This window comes from Amborella trichopoda, chromosome 6 (assembly GCF_054954075.1).
Source record: "Amborella trichopoda isolate Santa Cruz 75 chromosome 6, AtrichopodaSantaCruz75HAP2 v2.0, whole genome shotgun sequence".
Classification (NCBI taxonomy): domain Eukaryota; kingdom Viridiplantae; phylum Streptophyta; class Magnoliopsida; order Amborellales; family Amborellaceae; genus Amborella; species Amborella trichopoda.
The window spans coordinates 15,870,202-15,885,153 of NC_142341.1; positions in this window are offsets into that span (position 1 = coordinate 15,870,202).

The following is a 14,952-nucleotide window of genomic DNA, read 5'->3' on the forward strand; positions in this document are numbered from 1 at the left end:
GAGCATATTAAGAGCATTGGTAGGTTTCTAAATTGTCGTGCAGTGGCTATGGGTTTGAAGGTAAATTTTGCTAAGACTTCTATGATAGGTGTTAATTGTGATGCAAGCTTGGTTAAAGTTTTGTCTGACACTCTTCGATGTAGAGTAGCTGTCTTTCCCATAACTTATTTGGGTCTACCACTTTCGAATGTTCGATTGACGGTTTCAGTTTGGAATGGGGTGTCTAAGTTTGCGAGATTGGAATGGGGTGTTTAAGTTTTCTTTTGCAGGATCGATTGGTTTGGCAACATCTAACTTTGCTGAATTCACTGCTCTTCTTCATGGTCTTAAACTATTTAGATCAAGGCATTTGGGGTCTATTTGTGATAATTTGCTCGTATATGTAGGGCACTTCATTGCAGTTGAAGGCATAGTTTTCTCAGTAAGGGGAGCTTTTTAGTGTTAGGAGATCTAATTTCGCCAGTCACTAAAGATATGGTCTTGGTCGTTGCGATGTCAGACACAGAAGCTAAGAGCTCACCAGGCTTAAGTCTTCCCTCCTTAATAAGATTCTTAATAATATCCTTCAGTGGGAAGCAATCTTTAACCACATACCCAACCATTTGATGGTACAAACAATAGTCAAACCAATTTGTTTGCCCAACTTGATCAAGATATCTTGGCAGAGGTAACTTGATTGTTCTAGATGCCAATAAATTTTGCAATGTTTCAAGAATGTCTTCCCTATCAAAAGAATATTTCTTTTTAAGGTGCTCTTAGAAAGCTCGTTGTCCTCCTCTTGGTCCTCCTTGTTCTCAACCTGAGGCCCGTGGATTGCCATAATCTTTTAGAGGAGGGTAGTTCCTCCCTCTCCGACTTCGACGACTACCGTGGTAGCTATAGAGGTCTTGGTCTGATTACTTTTGAATTTCCCCTTATCAGGATCTCTTTTGATGGTTATTAGTTTGGGACCAAGCCCAAATCCTCCTACCAGACTCTCAAGATTTATGGCATTGGAGACCAAGTCACTAAAAGTTTGAGGATTAGAAGCTTGAATATGGAGTGTGATTTCTGGTCTCATATTCTTGATACACATGTGTACCTCTTATTAGTCAGTCAAAGGAGTGGCCTGACCTACATTGAAGTTTCGCTAGCGGGCAATATACTGCTACACTGGCTTGCAATCTTTTTGCTTGTAATTATGTATTTTGTTTCTACATGCAACACATGTAATCCCAGTAGTGTAAGGACTAAGTAAAACAATGGTTCATCTCCACCGTCCATGGATGAGGACTGTCGTTGGATGGTTGATCTTGGCACATGTAGCATTCCATATATTTGAGTAACAATATGATGTAAAATCCAAGACCCTAGGAGACCCGTCACAATCTCTTATTCTCAATATTTTTGTTCTATTTCCTGTTTGTCCCCATTGTAAAATGTGCGGTTTGTATAAGGCTGAGGCCCTAATCCATGAAAGTAAGGCGCGCCTTCAAATAGTACCGAGAGATGTCATTTTACTACTAAGAATCTTTATGATGGCAAAAAAAAATATCTTCATCGCTAATTATAAAATTTAAAGCTTCAAAAAAGTGTAGATCAAGCAGATCTATGAACATTTGAAAATCTTGAAATAACAGTATAGATAATGCTTTACAAGACGCATTATTTCTAGGATTTGAAGTCTATTTTTTTTATACGTTCATGTATCTCTTCATCGAGATGATCGGATTTGAGGGTTTTTTTGCATCAAAACAATGATGTGCGCCTTAGTTTGATTGTTTAGGGCTTCAACTTTATATAAACATTTTCCTTATAAAATTATCACAAATGTCTGTCTGAATTTTCTCTTTTGTCCCTCTTTACCAGTATCACGCCATGAAATCTCTCTTGAACACATCTACTTTCATTTATTTTACACAATGACTTTTTTTTTCCTTGTTTCAGCTTTATACAATCACTTTTAGTCATTGTACAAAATTTCTTGTTTCTTGTTTATGTAACCATTCATGTTGTTTACAAGAATTAGGATATTTAATTGTTTAAGAAGAGAGAAAAGAATGGAAACTTTGCTGCATGTTGGAGCAAGGGTAATAAAAATTTGATTTGTGGGAAACTTCAAAATGTAAGAGAGATTATATTCGCCTCACTGATAAGGGAAAGTTTTCTATACTTCTCTTACTGTATATAAATCATATATTTTTCCTCCATCCAGTCGTTCAATGTAGATCAAGTGAGTCACTGACCATTTAATCTAGATCCAATATTTTAGAGTATTTTATTTTTTATTTTTTCTACAAATTATATGAATATAAAATTTGGTACATGACATCATCTCAATGGGGCACAGTTAAAATAATATTTTAGATAAAATAAAATGATAAAAATTCTCCTGAAACTTTCAGGGATATTTTGGCTATTTTTATTTTTCTAAAAATATTTTTTATAGTTGCAAGTTCAAGAGAGGAATGGACACCCAAAATATATTGTCAATTTGTTTTGTAGAAAAAATATAAATAAGATAGTGTAGAGGAGTGCCATTGTGATTGGGTTCATCTTAGTCATCCATTCAGATCGAATGGCTAGATAGGAGAAGTATATAACTTACATATAGTAGGGGAAGTATAGAAAGCTTTCCCTACTTATAGCAGTTGATTTGCATACACGTTCTTCAAGCTAATTTGTATTCAGGATACCAAAAAATCAAACATTTTATTGTTCAAGAGCAAAGGAAAGCAAGGTCAAATAACACAAATATCACTTTTCTTTTAGGGAGAGAAACATGAGTAATAGTAGAAATAGATATAAAAACAATACCCTAAAATGATGTGCTTAGTCTTACCAATAGTGACTATTTGTTTTAGGTGTTATTTAGATTTAATAGTCCTAGTTGTTCGGTTAATAGCCAAAGATAAATCAAAATACTTAATAACACGGTGATACATTTATACAAAACTTCTACCCCAAGCGCACGCAATGGAGTCGTAGATAGCCAAGTGAAATCCAATCCATGAAAGAATTTGATCTATGGACAACATCATTGTGGTAAAGGTTGTAGTGCCAAAGGAATCATTACCGTAGGGTATAGAGCGGGGTCATAAGCGTCTATACCGTAAAATCATTACCGTAGGGCATATCTAGTAGAATTGTAACCATAGAATACGAACCTAATCGAAATGCATACATTTGTCTCATTGAATGGGGCTTAGCTTGCCTCCTATGGTCAATTCACTTAGGTACGTAGAAAACTTTGATCTAAACTTTGAAGATAAGAAAATGTTATCGGTGCAGTACACTTGTTGTTGAGTCAATGATACAAAATCACCCTCAATGGATTTTCTCCTTTTCTTGGATGGGCATTTTAATCATTGTAAAACCAACTTTAAGTTTGGAACCTTATAAACAACTATGTACAGGATTGTCTACAAAGAGACGATTCATCTTTTGTATATAGATGTCATAATCATTTTCACTCATTAGATGTCAAATTGGATGGCTTAGGGTGAGCCACGAAGTTTGAGAAACTTCTTTTTAGAATTTTATGTTTATTCAATGGCACTCTTACAACTATCTATTTTAAGTTTTAATGGACAAAACTGATTGTGACTTCCATGTACAAAAGACAAATGGTATCTTAAAAGAGAGCTGTGAGGGAAAGCGCACATTGAGGTTGAGATTTAGGTTTAAAGCAAGTCCCATGTTACCATTGCACCCTATTTTAGGTGGCCTCATCGGCATCTTCCATTATACATGGGGCCACATTGATGTAGTAGAAAGAGAAATCAATATTGCTTTGCTAATTATGAGGTAACCTTTTGTATTTACCCAAACTTGTAATTCTTTTGATGGTAACAAAATAATTTATTGCCCGTTGCCTGCGGATGTAGCCTTGTTAATATGAACCACATGCATTTGTATGTTAATGGTATTCTAATTGTCGCTTATAGTGAATTATCATGATTTTGAGTGTTCCTATTATGCTTATATTGGTTTCATACCATTTTTCCTAAATTTATTGCATCAAATATAGTTCTTGGTCGTTTAGGTCTATTGATATTAATTTACCAATGATATGAGAGATGGCATCAAAGGTACTAAATTCACTATAGGTTCACCACAATAATAGGCAATTGAGCAAGTCTCAGTTCCTAAGAATTGGATCACAGTTCAAGGAAGTCTGTAAGAACTAGAAAAAATGCCTACATATATATTTGAATTAGAGAAGTTTGATGGGAGGAAAGATTTTGAACTTTGAAAATAAAAAATTCATGACATTTTTCATGCAACAAGGCCTTTATAAAATGCTATAAGAAAAATGCAAGCCAAAGGGTATAGGATGACTTGGGAGAATTGAATATAAAAGCGCTGACCACTATTTGCTTATATTTAGTGGACGAAATGCTATTTAATATAGTAGGAGAAAAGATGGCAACAAATTTGCAAGCAAAGCTAGAAGGCTTGCATTAAACAAGTCCCTCAAAAATATGATTTTCTTGAAAAAAAAAAGAAACTATTTTTTTGAGGATGTGCGAAGATATGAAAATGTTAGAATGCTTGAGTTACTTCAAACAATATTATTCGTTAACTAGAGAGTACTGGGGTGAACATGGATGTGGAAGATAAAGTAGTGATGTTGCTTTGTTCATTACTTAAGTTTTATGATAATCTTGTCGCTATCTTAAGTTGTAACAAGGAAGAATCCATCAAATATGACTTGGTTTGTAGCGCTCTAGTTACCAATGAACTTCAAAAAAGGCATCAATGGATATATAAAAGATGACATTATGATGGAGGAATGCAATCCCATGCACTTTACTAGAGTCAAATTCTTGATTGTGGAGGGACATATCATATGTGCCCATATAGATCATGGTTTGATACACAAGCCATGTAAATGAGGTTTTACATCAATGTGGAACAACTCAATGACCAAATGATCAAAATGTGCTCGCGTTGTATTTATAATATATATGAGATAGTTTAGACACTTGAAAATGTGATTTGAGGTTGGATTTCAAGAATTTGATTTCACTTTCTTCTCTAGATATGCAGAGTTATGAATTCACAAGGCAAGGTGAAGTACATAGCTTTGGCAAAGGGGTACATGATATTGGAAATGAGGTACATGGGTTTGGCAATGGAAGATCTTGATAGTGCGAAAGCAATGTCTTGAAAAAGATAATATGCAAGGTAGAAAAAGTGAGGTTTTGAGGTTTCGAGGTTTCATAATAAGTGAAGTTAAATACCTCTTTCGAATTTCTTTCGAACCAATGCTTCAAATTTGGTGAAGGAGTGACTGACATGACTAGAGTTTTTATTCTACCATACTGTTAATTTTGATCATTGCCCTGGTTAGTGTAAAATTTCTCACTCCACTTGTTTGCGGTTTTCTTGCTTGGTTTGTGATTAGCCTAGAAAGAAAATTTAGAATGGAACAAACTATGTACTTCACATTTTAAGAAGTATAGGCATGTGTTGCCAAGGCATTACGCATGTGCAAGGTTTTGTGGAATGATTTATGCATGGGATCTCAATGACAAGACTGCCAGTTATACTTGTAGGTGTACATGAAAGGGGTCACCTAAAGCATATGTGAAAGTGGTATAACATGAAAAACTCAAGAATGAGAGAGTTGAAGAAGGTGGAATTTATAAGAGAAGGCTAAACATGAAGGAATATGAGCAAGGTATATTCATAGCGATTGTTTGACTATAGAAGTCATGGAGTTGACCAAGTTCACTAGGTTCTAAAACACAAGAATAACTAGAAATGGCTGGCAAGATAAAGGTGTAATTTTATATCATGATGGAAATTGTTGGATCTGTTACGTAAACTTACCCCCAATGGATTTTCTCCTTTTAGGAGCATTTTAATCATCGTAAAACGCACTTTAGGTTGGAACCTTACACGCTATTTTGTAAAGATGGAAAGGATCTATTAGTATGAGAGAAAACTATTATTGATGTTAATATTAGGGGTTTTGAGCAAAATTTTAGCTACCATTGTGCCTAATTTTGGATGGTTTCATCATCATTTTTTTATTTTAGCTGGGGCTAAGGTAATGAAGTCGACAATGGAGGTTGCTTTGGTAGTTCTTTTATGGTAGTGAAAAGTGGAATATGCTATGCTTTGCTGATTGTAAGGCAAATTTTGTATTTACCCAATCTTGTAATACTTTCGATTGCCTATTTTTGTTGCATGATTAGGGTGAATTGGTGTATATTTATATGTTGATGGTATGTGCATTGTGATTTGTAGTACTTCTATTTTCTTCTCTTGGTTTGATATTGTCTTTCTCAAAATTATTGCACTAAATATAGTTCTTAGATGTTTAGATTTCTTAAGATTGAACCGAAGATGAAATATGAGTTGGTTTCAAGATATTGAATCTATTGTAATAGGGGGTTAACTGCAACAAGGTTAATCGAGTGAGTCTCAATTCCTAACTAGGTATTGCCATGTTTTTTATCTTTTTTTTTATTTCTTGCACATTTTATATCATTGTATTTATTTTGCAATTAGCCAATTATGTATATGATCTTGTGTGAGCTGTCACAATTGAAGTTCCTGATTCCACAAATGAGAGGTTCTTGATGACCCTACAAATTAATAAGCACAATGTATGTACAGGGTTAAAGTTTGTCTTTTTTGTGGAGAAACAAACTTGGCCAAGTTAGTCGATACAGATTTGACGTGGATAAATATGGAGGTAAAATGCATGCCCAAAATCCACAGTGGAGGCAAGATGGCAGAAATCAAGTAATCTAACCAACGGAGGTTAAAAATGCAACTCCAATGATGTAGAGATTGTCATGTTTGGTGATACCCAAATCACCATAGTTATGATTTTCACAAAAGAATGAGAGTGTTATGGTAAAATAAAAAAAGAGTTCTTTTAAAACGGGCAAAAATTTATTGATCTCTACAAAAGGGAATAAAACAAAAGACAAGACTTTTCTCTTTTAAGGTTACCTTATTATGGGTGTGTGAATGATTGGCTTCTGGAGAGTGAGACATATTTATCCAAGAGTGAGAGGAATGACCTTTTTTTTAGAGAAGCATGATCTCTAAGAAAGAAATGTGGTATTTTCATGGGGTTTTAGGTTGGTTTGCTTTCTGTTTCTAAAGAAAAAAAGTTTTTCAGTTTCTCTCAAAATTTTATTTTCTGGTAACGGTGTACCAATGGGTAAGAGCAGGTAGATTTATGGTGTTATTCTATCAGGAGAACAAGCTTAGAAGGGAAGATCGACAAGGGTTTTATCACTATTCAGAGAGAGGTATGTCCCTTGAACCCAAAATTGTTCTATATTACCTTATGGGTTCCATTTTATCGAAAATTACATGGAAAGCTCTTGACCTGCAACCCCTTCCCCCCCCCCCCCCCCCCCTCCTCCCTCCCCCCTCCCCCCTCCCCCCTTTTTTTTCCTACAAATGCCCCATTGTCCGATGCCTTTAACATTGGACAGGTGGTAAGCCTCACTAATACTGGACAACTGGACTTTATTGTAAAGGCTAGCGGTTGTCCAACATTTCTAACGCCAGACAACTTTCACATTTGAATTCTAGAGAGTTGTCAGACATTAGTGATGCCGTATAACTATTGGATCCATTCCAAGCGTTCTTTCTTTCTTGAGGGATAAATAAAGATGGGGTTCTCTTGTATAGCTTGGACTTGCTTTTCTCAACCTTTTAGAGAGCAAGAATCTCAGGATTTCTCAATTGTCATATTCTAAGAGTAAGAGATGAATTGCTCTATTGTTCTCTCTCTATTTTTTAGCATGCAAATATTCTTCTTTGATGTTTATGAAAGCGCCAAACTTTTAGTGCTTGATTATTATCGGGTGTCTCAAATTTGTCCGTACGTCATTTAACAATCAATTTTCAATAAAAACAAAAAGAAAATAAACCAAAAGATTAAATGGCCTGAGAAAAGCACGTCTATATCCATCTATTAAGAATCATTGTAAATAAACATGCATTAAAAGATCAAGAAATGAATAATACAACAAACACAGAGAAATCAATGAAAGAAGGATCTATGTGATCTTTTATTGGAAAATATTATATATATATATATATATATATATATATATATATATATATATATATATATATATATATATATATATATATATATATATATATATATATATATATATATATCACCTTTTTTGTTTTGACAAAAGATCACTTCCAGGTGGTTTTATTATAATAGCATATACTTCAAAATAAAATCAACGTGACAATAAAGCCAAGATTTTAAAACTTAATGCCATTGAAATAACTATGTACTATGCATGAGAATAAAAAATAAGATTGCAAGGAATAAAAGAGAAGAGTGTCAGAGATTATCTCAATTAGATTTATTACACCCCACACCGAGTCACCACCATCCGATGGCACGAGATCAATGATTAACCTTCAATCTCAAATCGGAAAAGCAAGTGTAGGCCAAGCTACACCAATGAAACATGAACCCCTTTGATCACAAACTTAAACCCTAAGTGAATTTCCTTAGTAACCTAGTTTGAGAGAGATTGATTCTTTTTTTGCTAACCCTAAAAACCCTTAGCCATAAATCTATATTTGAGAGATGGGAGAGAGAAGAACTCCATTGCTTAGTCCCTTAGCCCCTTTTCACTATGTGGGAGAGGGAGAGATCAAACATGAGAGATAGATAGAATGATAAGGTGTAGAGATTTTGGGTAGAGACAATCTATTTTTTATAGGCTTGAACAAGATTAGGGTTTTTTAGGGTTTTCCTTGGTTGCTTTTTCTAATGAGATTGAATATGCACTATTAATCTTGGGTGACTTGTGGGGTGAGATATCTGAGCTATCAATTCCATAGACATGCCATCAACATTATGGAAGGTGCATGAACCCTTATCCCCCTTTCTTAAATCATTTTCCCATCAATAGAAAATACGTTTTAATTAAATATAGTGCATTCCATAAAATAACACATCTCTACACATATTTTCCATAAAATCTATCAAAGATATATCAAGTCATTATCTACTTACATATTTAGTCAATATATGTTCAATAGATACTTAATCCATAATTTGACCATACGTCACAATTTAAAGTTACCAAAACATAAGGTCACATGGACCACAAAACAAAACTTTCCATAAAATAGAAAGTAGTAAGAGGTGGGGTGTGCCGCCCATGAGAGGCACATGTGGGCCCCACCTTCTAGAAACATGGTGGGCCCATGAGCACAATAGGCCCCCATGATTTTTTTTATGCATTTAAAATTAACAAAATATTTTTTAGTGAATAATAAAACATCGTAAAATCAATATTTTTAATTTTATAAATCCAAAAATTATAAATAAAATATCCCAAAGGTTCATAAAAATTCAAATAATAATTATAAAATAATCATTATTATAAAAAAAATACAATTAAATTAATTTGATGGGAAATGAATCCATATGGTTTACGAATTGAATCAACAATCATAGGGCACTCCACCTTCAATTGTGGACTATGGACTACACTTGTTTTATTAGACCGACACAATGTTTTTCATGACCCACAGTCCAAGCAGAAGCTCATTAGTGGGTCACCAAAGTCTGGTCGATGAGCCAAGGGATCACAATCGCAGTCTGTAGATTACAGTTTTTTCCCAAGAAATGAGTTCACTTTTACCTTCGGAATTGGTGGACATGCATGGAGAAGAGGAAAAGAAGTGCAAATGCAACAAAGAGAACAACTTAAAATTAGAATCACGAAAGGGAAAAAAGATCTATCCGGTTTCCAACATAAAACCCCAATTCCTCAATCTCCCACTTCCAAACTAACAAAACTAACAAGAAGACCCAAAACCTAATCATTGGTTACTTGGTCCCTTACATCTACCTCGGTCTACTTCAGCATGTGAGAGAGAGGTGCATGGTCCCTGCATCCATGATGCCTCATCCAGAGAGGGAGAGAGAGATTGCATCCACAATGCTTCGCCCTGTGAGAAAGAGGCACTTGGTCCGTCACACCCATGATACTTAATGCAAGAGAAATGGAGAGAGAGGACACGGGCAAAAACCTCTGTATGCCTTCCCACATTTATCTTTTGGGTCTCTTTTAGAGTGTGCAAATCTTCGAAATATTTATTTGGCATTTGAATTGCCAAAACCTCTGTATGCCTTCCCACATTTATCTTTCGGGTCTCTTTTAGAGTGTGCAAATCTTCGAAATATTTATTTGGCATTTGAATTGCCGGACAGGCAGAGTATCTACGGAAGAAAAAAAAAGAAAAAAAAAAAAAAAAGAAAAAAAAGAAAAAGGTTCCCGGAGTTTGGCATAATATTTGAAAAAAATATTATGCCTCCCGTCATAGAACGAACAAAATATATTTGTATGTAATTCATTTTTTTCTAATTTATCTTCATTTAATTTTAAGATTTAACAATGAACTACACATTTTCATTCCATTATTCTTTGTTGTTTTTTACCTTGATGAAATACTACTTCTTCATTTTCCGCTCCGATATCATCCCAAAATTTCTCCTATCCTCAATGTATTGAAAATATCTCAAATTTTCAAACGAAGCAAGACACTTTTTTTTATCAAACTGCACAATTTTTTAGTCACTTCTCCACCACTAAGGGAAATAATACTTGCATATCATAGGGTCATTGGAATTTGATTTGTAATGCAGGGAGAAAATAAAATAAAAAAATTAACAATAAAAAAAGAAAATGTTGAGAGAATATAACCTCTCTCAAGGTTTATAAGGGAATCCACCCCAAAATAATCTCTTCAAGAGACCAAATTTTATTAACTCAATCACCTTTACAATGAAAGGAAATCTCCCTTTAAATAGACTAAAAAGAAGAAGAAGATAAACAAATGACTTGCGTATTTTATCTCCCTTAACCTATTTTCTTGATCATCCTTATCTTCTCTCTTAACCATCACGTACCAAAAAGATAGATATCCACGTTTTATCCCAAGCTTGAAAGTATTCCTATTGTTAAAAAGATAAAACTCTCTTTAGATTTAACCTTATCCTATTTACATTCCTAAACTACCCAAATTTAACCTTATCCCATTTACATTCCTAAACTAACTGATCAACATCAATTCACGCACAACTCATGCCCACCTATCCTTGTGCACCTCCTATTCTTGAGTTAAAAGATAAACTAAAAAATCCTAATAATAATAATATATATATATTTTTTGATTCAAAGTGGATCTCCTTCTTCATCACCATGGAGGACTATTTCTTGAATTTGATATCCAGGAACTTCTTCCTCTTCTTTAGTCAAGTGTATATCCATCTTCTTTTTTGGGCATTCAAACGAACGATATTCTAGCTCATTGCATCGATAACACATAAACTTTGCAGTATCTTTTTTTTCTATATTAAATTCAGTTGGCGGAAAACCTCCTTCTGGGTGTAAAATCACTTATCGGTGCTCCCTTGGTATTTAGTCTCTACTCGTAAAGCAAGTTGAAAAGTTTCACTTAAAGTCCATGGTCGATGTAGAAAAGCTTCATCCCGAATGGTAGGTTGAAGGCTATTTACATATTGAGCAATCTTTGTCCTTGCGTCTCTTGGAAGTTATTTCGAGCAACTAATCGATAAAACTCCCTAGTATAATCTTCTACTTTTTTTCATTCTGTCGAAGATTTTGGACTTCTTAAAGAAAATGTACTCATGTTATGTAGGAAGAAAATTTTCTTTCAATTTTTTTTTCATCTTTTGCCAGTCAGTAATTTTTTCTTTCCCACAACAAAGTCGGGATTGTTGAACTTGCTCCCACCAAGCCGCAACATACCCACAAAGCTCGGTAGCAACAAGTTTAACCTTATGTTTCTCTGGCAATTCACTCCATTCAAAATAATTCTCAATTGCACTTAACCAATCAATATAATCTTTGATGTGGAGCTTACAATGAAACTATGATAGATTGACTTTAATACTAAAATCTTGTGGTCGCTCTATAAGACGCAGATCTAGATGCGGATCTGGCCTGTAATCATCGTTACGCTTGGAATCAACGCCTTGGATTTGTCTTGGAATTCCTGATACAAGATTAATATGGTTGCTTGTACCTTATTCACGAGGAAGGTGATTATCAAACTGCGGCAACCGCTGATCCAACCGTTGCATCCCCTCTTTCATCTCACATGCTTCAGTTCGAACATCCTTTAGGGCTTTAGTAAAATTTTCTATCGCTTGTCCCCAACGATCATCCATAGTAGGAGCACGACTAGCTTGATTAGCTTTTGGTGACATTGTAAAAAAACCTGATATTTCTGGCACTTACTTGCTCTCTATAGATCTTCTCTGGATCTAACTTTGCTCTCTGTAGATCTAATTTCTTTGAATCTAACTTGCTCTGATACCAATTGATGCAGGGATAAAATAAAACTAGAAAAATAACAATAAAAAAAGAAAAAGATGAGAGAATATACCATCTCTCAAGGTCTGCAAGGAAATCCATCACAAAATAATCTCTTCACGATACCAAATTTTATTTACTCATTCACCTTTACAATGAAGAGAAATCTCTCATCAAATAGACCAAAACAAAGAATAAGATAAACAACTGACTTTCCTATTTTATTTCCCTTAACTTATTTTCTCGATCATCCCTATCTTCTCTCTTAACTATCACATACCAAAAAGATAGATAACCACGTTTTATCCCAAGCGTTAAAACATGCCTATTGTTGAAAAGATAAAACTCTCTTTAGATTTAACCTTATCCTATTTACATTCCTAAACTAACCAGATTTAACCTTATCCCATTTACATTCTTAAACTAACTAATCAACATTAATTCACGCACAACCCATGCCAACCTATCCCTGCGTACCTCCTATTCTTGAGTTAAAAAATAAACTAAAAAATCCTAATAATAATAAAAATTAATTTTTTTCCTCTGCATCACATTGTCCTAGTTATCGTCTCTCACTCTCTCTCTTTTGTCATTAACAATATCAAAAGGCCAACATCTAGTCAAGCAACTTCATAAGAAGCCATTAGAATGATACATGTAAATCTCCATTGAATTTTCATTGAAACAAAAAATAATTACATACAACAATATCTAGATTTACTGAGGTTCCCATACAAATCTCTTATTTATAATACGCACTCTCTCCATCTCTATAAATACAATAATGCAACAATCTTCAAAAACCATGTTAGATCATGAACAATATACACTCTTTTGTTTGATCCAACTTTTGAAATATACACTCTTTTTATTCTAAAGAACAATCATTAAAAAGAAAAATTTGAAAATGGAACCTAAACAGTATTTTTTTAACCCAATTAACATAGGCCGTCCATTTTGATAAGATGCTTAGCTCCAGGCCTTAGAAGGATTTTTTCTTTTCCATGTTTTGTAGATGGCTTTATTATCATTAATTAGATGAACAATGTTAAAAAAGAAAAAAATGATGTAACGGCTAAGATCTTGAAATTCACCAAATGAATGGCCTAGATTCATTGTTGAAGGAGACGAATTTTGACCATATATAGGGGTTCAAATTGAACTTTCGTTTTTTTTGGGATTGATTATTGAGACAAAGAGAGTGTGTGCACAAAATTTTAGGTCATACAAATACCACAAACATAGTTTCCTAGAAGTGTGGTTGTATTATACTATGATACAACCATTGCATGAAAGCACTGCCCTTACACAAATCTTTCTCCCTCTATCATGTAAATCAGAGAAAGCTTTTTATGTTCTCCCTATAACATAGAAGTTCTATCCTACCTCTACCATCCAGCCGTCCATTTTTTTTATCAAGAGAGTCACTCACCATTTGATCTTAGATCCGACATCTCAAAGTATTTTATTTTTAGTTTTTTTAATACAAATTTTCTGAATATGAAATTTGGTACGTGCCATCTTCTCATTGGGGCGCACCTATAAAAAATATTAACAATCATTTTTCGATAAAAAATAATAACCAAAATACCCCTTAAAAATTTTAAGGGTATTTTGGTCATTTTAGTTTAACGAAAATATTTTTTTTATATTTTTCCGTCCAAAATTTGGTTTCAAAACAGTTTATAAAAAAAAATTAAAAATAAAATAGTGTAGAAACGTGACATTGTGATTGAGACAATCTTAGCCCTCCATTAAAAAATAGAAGATTGGATAAGGGGGAAGATAGAACTTCTATGTTGTAGGGACACATAAAGCTTTCCCCATAAATAATACCGCTTTTTATTTAAAAACATGAGCACTCACTTAATCAAATCCAACTTACAATTTGAAAAAGAGCAAAAATACAGCTATTCAAGGTTCCCGATTCTTAAAGGCTCTTAATTTGAAGGGCTTCCTATTCTCGAAGTCCTCTTAATTGCCTTGGCCCCAGCTCTTAATTGCCCTGGCAATAGTTACCAAGTTTAAAGACCTATAAATGCAATTAAAAAGAAATTTGATAAAAATTAACCAAATTTGTAAGTATCGGTGAGATGAACCTTCTTCTACTAATTTAATTATGGTTATTATTGGATATTTATTTGTCCAAGAAAATATAAATAAATAAACTAAAACTGAAAAACAACTTCTATCACAAAATAAAGAGATCATGCAATGTATTGTTCAATAGAACTCTTCAATAGCTAAGCTTAAGATTGCGCATGACTTAGCATGAGGAACCACTGAAAATCTTTATATTTGTGAGTTGTTTCTTGACATGTCAAATAGAAATCTACGTCTCATTGCAAGGACATCTTTATAGTGGATAAACTTAGAAAACATACTTCTTCCCGTTCTTAACTACCATCAAGATTTTTCTTATCAGTAGATCCCAAGATCTCACTCATCGTTCTTAATAATAAAACCACAAGAATGAAAATAAATAAATTAAAACCCACATATTACAAATGCAAGTGTTTCTTAAAGCCATAAAGGTCTGGTTTTATTGCCGACTTCCTGCAGTTGGTCAGTGACAAATAACATGGGTTTCCCAAAAATAGGTCAATAGATTGAA